This window comes from Megalobrama amblycephala, linkage group LG21 (assembly GCF_018812025.1).
Source record: "Megalobrama amblycephala isolate DHTTF-2021 linkage group LG21, ASM1881202v1, whole genome shotgun sequence".
In the NCBI taxonomy this organism is placed as follows: Eukaryota; Metazoa; Chordata; class Actinopteri; order Cypriniformes; family Xenocyprididae; genus Megalobrama; species Megalobrama amblycephala.
In genome coordinates, this window is record NC_063064.1 from 24772514 (window position 1) to 24781197 (window position 8684).

General features: G+C 38.8%; 1 long non-coding RNA gene across 1 annotated transcript; it reads left to right on the plus strand.

Moving 5' to 3' along the window:
- Positions 1-3635: 3635 nt before the first annotated feature.
- On the plus strand, positions 3636-8009 carry LOC125256733. Its single transcript, XR_007182171.1, has 3 exons — positions 3636-3677; positions 7161-7327; positions 7457-8009. It is a non-coding gene; the product is annotated as an uncharacterized LOC125256733 (long non-coding RNA).
- Positions 8010-8684: the final 675 nt, after the last annotated feature.

The following is an 8684-nucleotide window of genomic DNA, read 5'->3' on the forward strand; positions in this document are numbered from 1 at the left end:
TGCATCCCATCCCATCTGTATGGTAGACACCAACCCATTGTTTCTTATGGGTCCACCCCAGGGGTTAGTCTCCTAGACAGAGGCATTAACATACCTCTCATTCCCCTTCCACCTCTCGGGAGCTGGCTGAAGAGTGACTCATTTATGAAGAAGACCCGATGCCACTGCAGACGAGTCCATTGCACCCTCTGTCTGGCCCTAAGCCAGTCAGGTGTGACGTCTAGGAGGTGTAAGCAGAGGCTGACAGGTCGCCTTGAGCCTGTCCTTCACAGGGCATTGTGTCTGCTGGCGGTTTCAGCAGCAGTACAGGTGGCAGATCTAAAATGATCTCTCAGATGGACCAGTCTGATGTGTCCGTTCTGCTTCGCTGTGGTCACAGGGGGCAGCCATATTGGATGGCGGTCTGTTGAAAGTTCCTCTACGGTTAGCAGGGCTGGGCCAAATTCAGACCTGGTGAACTGGTTCCTTTTAAATTCACTGTGAATTTGAATTGAATTGGACACACCCTGCCCTGTTTGTGCCCTGTCAGCTCACGCTTCGGTTGCTCAACAACAACAAAGCTGGAGAATCTCACACAGCCAAAATGACGATTGTCAGTAATGGTGTTCAGCCTTACATTGTTCAAACCTGAGTCGACACTGATGGAGAGACTCAGGAAGAAGTTACAACATTTAGAAAGCAACTAGACATTTCTGAATGGGTAGTGGATAAATTTATGTAGTTGCTGTGGAGTTGATTTAACTCATCGACTAGCATGTGCCGTCATGTTAATCTTTTGTGCAAATCCAGCATTGAACTGACCCTCGTTTGTGAAGCAGTCCGGCATAAAATGACAGCATGGTAACAACACTCTACTACAACAACTATAAAGCAGCCCAACATGGCCCCTTTGTTGCGTGTTCCCGGGGGCAGGATTTATGTAAATGTTGGGTTTTATGATTTCACCAACCCAGGAAGAAGCTCATTGCAGTCCCTCCCAGCCGTTTGTTGTAGTTCTTAAAAAGCGATTTCTGTAAAGGAAAATATCTCCCTTTGCATTGAACTTTGAGCATCGTAACTTTTCAGATGTTTTTTATGCTCAAAAAGCAACATTACACACTAACTAAAGTTAAAAAAGTGAAATCATAATCAAGGACCCCTTTAACTTATTTTTTTAATTTAATTTCATTTGAACTTCCGTATATTTAAATTACAATTTTTTGCATTCTTTTCAATTCAAATTAAACTCAAATTCAGGGACTGAACTGGAATTTAAAAAGCATTCTAAATTCAATACTCAGTGGCGCACAACACTGCGTTTAGGACTCAGTGGACCCGCTTAGGAGCTTACATGGTGTCTAAGAACACAGGCGTATGATATACCTGCCTGAAGCATGCCAAAGGTGCTCTTACTTGCTTATTCTAGGCATTTAGAATGCACATAAGATGGCTAAGCATGACCGCTGGTCTTTGAACTATGCTTTGGAAAAAGTCCCTCTTAATTAGGCATTGTTCCATATGGACCTCGCAGGTTAAAGAGTCTGGCTTGTGGCTGCTTCGCTGCAAAAACTACATTGCTGGTAGGAGAGCTTAAAATAAATCACTCATGCACTTCCTGTGAAAGCACATATACACTATAACTGAAGTACTTTCTTTCCAGACAATGTACATGCAGACTGACACACAAGGTGGTTTTATTAAAAATGCATTTCTGTTTGGGTACATGGCTCTCGGGAGGCTGTGTGTGTGTTTGAGTGAGTGAGTGTGTGAATGAGCAAACACAAGCGAGAACAACACAATTAATTCAAGTTAACGGTAAACAGAACTCTCACAAAGCCACATAAACACACACCACGCTCGCACACACTTTTCTATGTATACCCATTATTCAATTCTCATACGAGCGCTGTTTGGAAATATCTGGACGCTCCAAACATTTTCTTTGGAAATGAAGTGTTCTGGAACAAATCGAAAAATGAGCAGAACAGAGCAAGGAGACATTTTTCCAAAAAAATTAAAACTTCATATTTGTACTTGGAAAATTATGGGTTTGTTACTTTCATTTATTCACTTGATTGATTGATTGATTGATTGATTGGTTGGTTGATTCATCAATTAAGCCTCCTATAATTGCCATAAATAAGACTATTAAAACTAAAAGAAAATAATGTATTGTAAAATGATTTATCGAAACTGTAAATAAAATTTGTGAAGTTTACTATCAATTTTTGAGTGAAAATTGTTTCTATTTAAAATGACATAGACACATAAAGATCCTGCAAATTTAAGTACAGCTACCTGTGTGTGTGTGTGTGTGTGTGTGTGTGTGTGTGTGTGTGTGTGTGTGTGTGTGTGTGTGTGTGTGTGTGGTGATAATAGCTGCCTATAGTGTCTTTCTATCTTTAGACATCATTACTCTCTGCTGTTTCAAGGATTTCAAACTACCATCCAGCGAATGGAACATCTGCCAGCATCAAGGTATCTGTGTGTGTGTGTGTGTGTGTGTGCTGCTTTGAGCAAAGTCTGTAGATGAACTGCTTACATTTTGTGCTCAGACAGAATGGGATCTGATTGGTTAGGTTGTTCTGAACGATGTGCAACAGCAGCGTAACAGACAAGGAATTTCCACCTCATGATTTTGGTGATGGGGTAATGTTTGTTTTTCACGCTGGTTTAAGCACACCCTCATGCTCAGCACTCTTAAGTCAGGATTAGAAGCTTACACACAATCATCTCCTAATTGGATCATGGCAGCTCTGTAACACCTTAAGATGGGCCACTGGCCTCTCCCCCTTTCTCCTGTCTCATCCCTCCTCTTAACCTGAGCAGACGGACTGATTTGGACAGAGATAAATAATGCACTTTGTCCCCAAGTCATGTCAAAAAGATAATGCATACACCCATATCTCACCAGGTTCAGGTCATATTTCATCCCAAAATCAAATGAAATTGAAGAGATGCCTGTTTTAGGACAGCTTCCATGACATTTACAGGCAATTCATTATTTATTAGTCATTTTGTAAAGCAGTAGTGCAACACGGTAAAAAAAAGATCTTAATTTTAACAGTAAAAGACTGTTAAAATTAGCCATTTTATGTAGCCTATAGAACTAGTCAAACACCCTTATGAAAAATAACCATGGCTATAACTACGAATAAAAAAACAAAAAAAAACAAAACATGGTTCTTGTAGTTATTCCACGGTAACCACAAATTAACCACGGCTTTGCTACAAAAAACATTTCTATAAGTGCTCACCCTCATGTTGTCCCAAACCCATAAGACCTTCGTTTATCTTCGGAACACAAAATAAGATATTTTTGATGAAATCCAGGGGTATCTGATCCACACATAGGCAGCAACGACATTGCATCTTTTGAGGTCCAGAAAGGTAACTGTTAGGCTACTAAAGACAGTGTTAAAACCGTCAATGTGACTACAGTGGTTCAACCTTAATATTATGAATGACAAGAATACTTTTTGTGCAAAAAAAAACCAAACAAACAAACAAACAAACAAAAAAATAACGACTTTTATTCATCAAATTCGTCTGTCCCCTGTCATACTGCTACGCTATTTTCGTTGCAGAATTTACGTCCGTATGGCGGCTCAGTATTGGCCGGCTCTGGTCACGTGAGTAGACCATAATTTGTGTTCCGAAGACAAACGAAGGTCTTACGGGTATGGGACGACATGAGGGTGAGTACTTAATGACATAAATTTCATTTTTGGGTGAGCTAACCCTTTAACTATGGTTTTGGGTCTACGAATAAGGCCAGTTGTCCTCTGGTTGACATTATCGAGTAAGCGGCGCCCCTTCACATCATAATCATGTGTTGATGTGTGAGACAGGGTACATATATATACGTGCTAACATACCGCTTTTCCTCAGAGAAACCCTGCACAGTTTGTTTCCAACAACTTCCTCTCGTTCCTCTGATTAAAAGGTCCATCAGTCATCATAACAAACGACTCCGAAACCAGGGAGATAATGAGTAACGATAATAACGCTACTCCTCGGGGAGATATCAACCGCCGTTTGACAAGGTCGCGAGGACAGAGGAATGCTGATTCGCGTGGTGTTTGATTGACAGGTCTCACCCCAGTGAGCTCGGGATCGCGCACGTCCCAAAAGACACTCGCGTTAAAATTCGCCAGTGTCAGTGTCTATGCATTATGCAGTATTATGTCTATCCGAAACGGGCAGGTGTATTTGCATACTGAAACATGAGAATGCTGTCAACGGCATATGAAGCAGGACAAAACCTCAAGTTTTAAACTTAACATCTAAAATGGACTTGGCTCCATATAATACTTTTTAAGGAGCAGTTAAACATACTTAGAATGACAAAAATGAGGAGAAAAGTCATAGTAACATGCAGACTAAAAAGAACGTGTGGGGGAAAACGACATGCTTTGGTCTATGGTTTGCAGCTTATTTCTATTTCTTTGTTTTTTGGCACAGGCTTATTGGCAAACGCAACAGCATTTAAAATGTCAAAGCGATCAATTTCAAATTAAAGGCAAGAACAACAAGGAGCCACATGGGTCCTTTTTAGATCCTTGGGGAGCTTAAGAAAAACACCATTTTCACTTCTTTATCTTTTTTTCCTTAAAAATGGTCTAAGTAGTTTGGTGAGCCTTTCACACAAGATGTCCCAGCATGTGTGTTCCTTTCATTCTGTCATCTTTTAACCCAGCGGGGGAACTGTCACCGCACTTCCGCACGCCGCCATACGCGCTCTCTGGCCGGTTTTGCGCGCTCCAGGGGATCCGTCACTCAAGGAGTGTGAGACGCGCTTCCTTCGCGCGTCACCGTTTCAGCGGACTTCACTGCATGACTTCTTCACTGGGCGCCTCAGTTTGCTATAGTAACAGACGTGCTTTATTTAGGTGTCTTCTCTGTCTGATTGGAGCTAATCTTGCGCTTTGACGCTGACATGAAGCCTTTTTGCGCTTACATTCACTACATAAACCCATAAACTAACGAAGTTTAAGTTCTATTTTTACCCTCAGTATAAGAGGCCATTAACATAGAAAGTGTCCTAGCAATAGCTCCAGTGCGCAGAGTAGACCTTTGACAAACTTTTTAAAAAATTCTCTAGTCGTGAGTGTCAAAAACATTGTCAACAAATGGAAAATTAAAATGCTCTAATAATGTTTTTCTGACATTCTGCAGTGACCTAGATGCTTGAAAGCCTTCATAGGCAATTTGTTTAGTCAATTTCTTTAACTTTTCTTCCTGTTGACAGTGTTAATTTAGAAATAAAATAAATAAATCGTGTTGTTGACAATATTTCCATGCATTCTAAGTAACAACAGCCCAGTCCTCAGAGGATGAACTGTTAAATAGCCTGAAGCTTGTTAAAGCTGCATCAACAAGTTCTCTCCTTTCTGCCTGTTAACAATGCTCATTTATAAATAAAGTATTCTTTTGTTGAGAACATGTTGGCGCTTAGTAAACATATATTCAATACATTACTACAGCCCTGTCCTTAGAGGTCAAGTGAAATAATAGACTGAATCATTTGTGCATTTCAAATGTTCTCAAATCTATATTCACACGCTGAAGTTATTCCTGTTGCAGTATCTATTATTTAAAAAAAAAATAAAAAAAAAATATGTGACATGTTTCAAATTCACTACTATTAAATTATTTAAAATAAAAATCCATTCAACACTGACACATTTAAATACAATTTTAATAACATTGAAATAAAGGGAAAAACACATCATTTTTAAAAAATAATTTAAAATTATATAAGATTATTATAATAGTTACTTTGTTTTGCTATTGTACACCTTGCAAGGACACTTAAACTCTGGGTGTACTTCATGGATATTTGCACACTTGACTCATGCACAATCTTTGCGCAATCTGTCGTCTATATGTCGCTGTAGCTTGCATGCTTTCCGGTCTGTTTTGTTTATGCAGTTTTTCTTCGAATACCTTGTGAACGGTTGCCACCTTGTGGATAAACGTATTACTGCAAAAAAATTTAAATGCGCATGTGCGACATGCGCGTACAAAGCACACACGGTTACAAAAATCTGGCGGTGCGCGTAAAGTACGCGGGTACTCTTCTGATGGCGGAATTCATGTCACGCACTATATGCTGACCTTCGCGTAAAAAGCGAAATATACTTTGGGCTTTAAAAGAGCTACATATGTAGAAATCAGAAATTCTTGTTATTAGCGACACCGGTGGCCGTTCGGTGAACTGCAGCTGGCATTATTGCTCATGCTCGCCCTCGTGCACACGTACATGTGACTGAATGTGCTGAATGTTTAAAGTCATCGGATTACTGCAAAATGAATGTTTAAAGTCATCGATAAACCCGATAACATTATCCTGAACATTGTATAAGCATTCATTTTATGTGCCATTGAATCATCACATCCTTTTGATTTTGATCCCAAGTCCTTCACATGAAAATTAGTCTACAGTATTCAATAGACAACCTAGTAAGTCTGGGAAGGTCTTGTTTTTTTTAGGTTTCGTTATAAGTTGTTCAAACATTGGCAATAAAAAAATGATTAATGCATGAAAATTTGTACATATAGTCCTGTTAAACTCAGAAAATGAGTAAATAAAAATAAATGAATAAATACCTGTGAATTATTTTTTAATAAAATGTTCATGGTATTTGAACACTTGAATAATTTCTGTGACTGAAAAGACAGGGGACATATGGTGACATGTTTGTCGCCATATGTTAAGAATGACTCATCACACAACAGTGAGCAGTCAATATCTGCTCGGGATTGTGGGTAAATCAGGCCTTATCTTGAATCAGATGTTGACTGTAGAATCGTACAGTATCCGAAACTATGGCTGAGGGGGAATAATCTAATTCATTTATGAACTATATTGATTCCGTTGTCAAGATTTCTATTTGTTGTAATTCCCATAGCTTATGCATTACCCTTGTCAATTCATGTAAAATCAAATGTAATGAGATTCAAGCCAATGTTTGTTCTCAGAACACGCATGCATACGGTACATGCACCTCCAGGACACACATTCTCTGTGCAGTTCATTTGAAAGCACAGTGACAACTTTCCTGGAAAACAAAATTCCATCTCCATAAACAATGAGATTATTACAGTGAGATCAAAGCCATGGCAGACAGTGTCAGTGGATCAAAAGCAAAGCATTTTCTCACTCTGCCCTGTTATAGGCCCAATTCTGGCCAGGTGGGGGATAAAAACGCCTATGGCAATCTCTTCGCTCCAAGGTCAATTTGGAATTCTGCTCAGGCCGGTTGCATGCAGGTTGCATGGAGGCTGTTGCCGTGGGAGCTTTAGAACAATCCGTAGCAACGGCATCCATCAAGACCGTACCAGGGTAAGCCACAGATTCCAGATTGGATCTCGGATTTGTGATTAGCAGACAATCTTGGCCCAGAAAATTGAAAAAATGACTTTTAAACTTTATCCTGGATTATACTCACTCACATCTCTCCCTCTCTCCAAGGAAAAGCCATGACCGACAGCATCTTGAAAAAGTTGAAAAAGTCAAACAGGGATTTGAGATGGCATTCAGAAAGATAAATAATAAAATTAAATGTCCAGGTTTAAAAAAAAAATCAAGAATCCTTTGTTTATGACCTGCTTCACATTGAAATGAGTCATAATCAGTGCAAATCTGATTGACCCTATGACCGGATTTACAGTAAATGCCAATGGAGGGATCATTAAATCATTATTACAGTTCTACTAATGAGATTTTTAATTAGTTAAAAACATCAATGTGAACATGATGGGATATTTGTGTATGCACACATAAGCATGAGAATTTTTGATAATCTCAAAACGAACACCATCTGCCAACATTATGTCTCTTTGAAATGATAGAGAAACATCATCGTTATAATTTTACCTGTTTAAATATTACGTTCATCCAACAATCAAAGTCTTTTTCTTTTTTGCACAAATAAATACATAACAGGTTGCCAATATGCTTCTGAAAACTACTGGATTTCTAAAGCGCTTTATTCTTTTAAAGCCATTGTAGAGATGAATAAAGTACTTCTAGTGCTTTAATGAGAGCATAACATTTGCTTTTTTTGCAGCCCATGGCACCTGAATACTTATTATGATGCTGATTGTAACTTATTGCTAGCAGTAACCTCATTTTTTATTGAATAGTAAGGTTATGACCTTGTGGCAACTAAGTACACTTGCTACGTTTCCATTTTGAGCAGATTAGCACCTTGCTAGTGGAACTTTTGACCCTAATGCTTGACCTTGAGTTGAACAAAACACATTTGTCTCTCTACTGTATGTGTGCATGTGTTCAGACACTTGTAAACACTCACACAGACAAAAATCAACAGTATGAAAAGAACAACTACAACTAAAAAGAACTGGCCTAAAGACCTCAGCTGATCTGTATGAGTTATGAGATGATACAAGATGCAAACTGTCATATTGACATCAGTTTTATGAATGCAACTCGTGTAAAACTGACAGGTTCTGTTATTACACTCAATGATATTTGATTAAACATGAGTATAAAAGGGATGTGGAAGGTACACAGGTTTGGTCTGCTACCTGTAATACAGAAAACTTCCAAAAAAATTACTATTGTACAGTCATGGTATCGGATAGTATGGAAGCTTTTTTCCACCACTGAATTAAAAAAACAAAACAAAAACAAAAAAAAGGTAATTGCTACTTTTTATCTATGACTCTTATCTCTG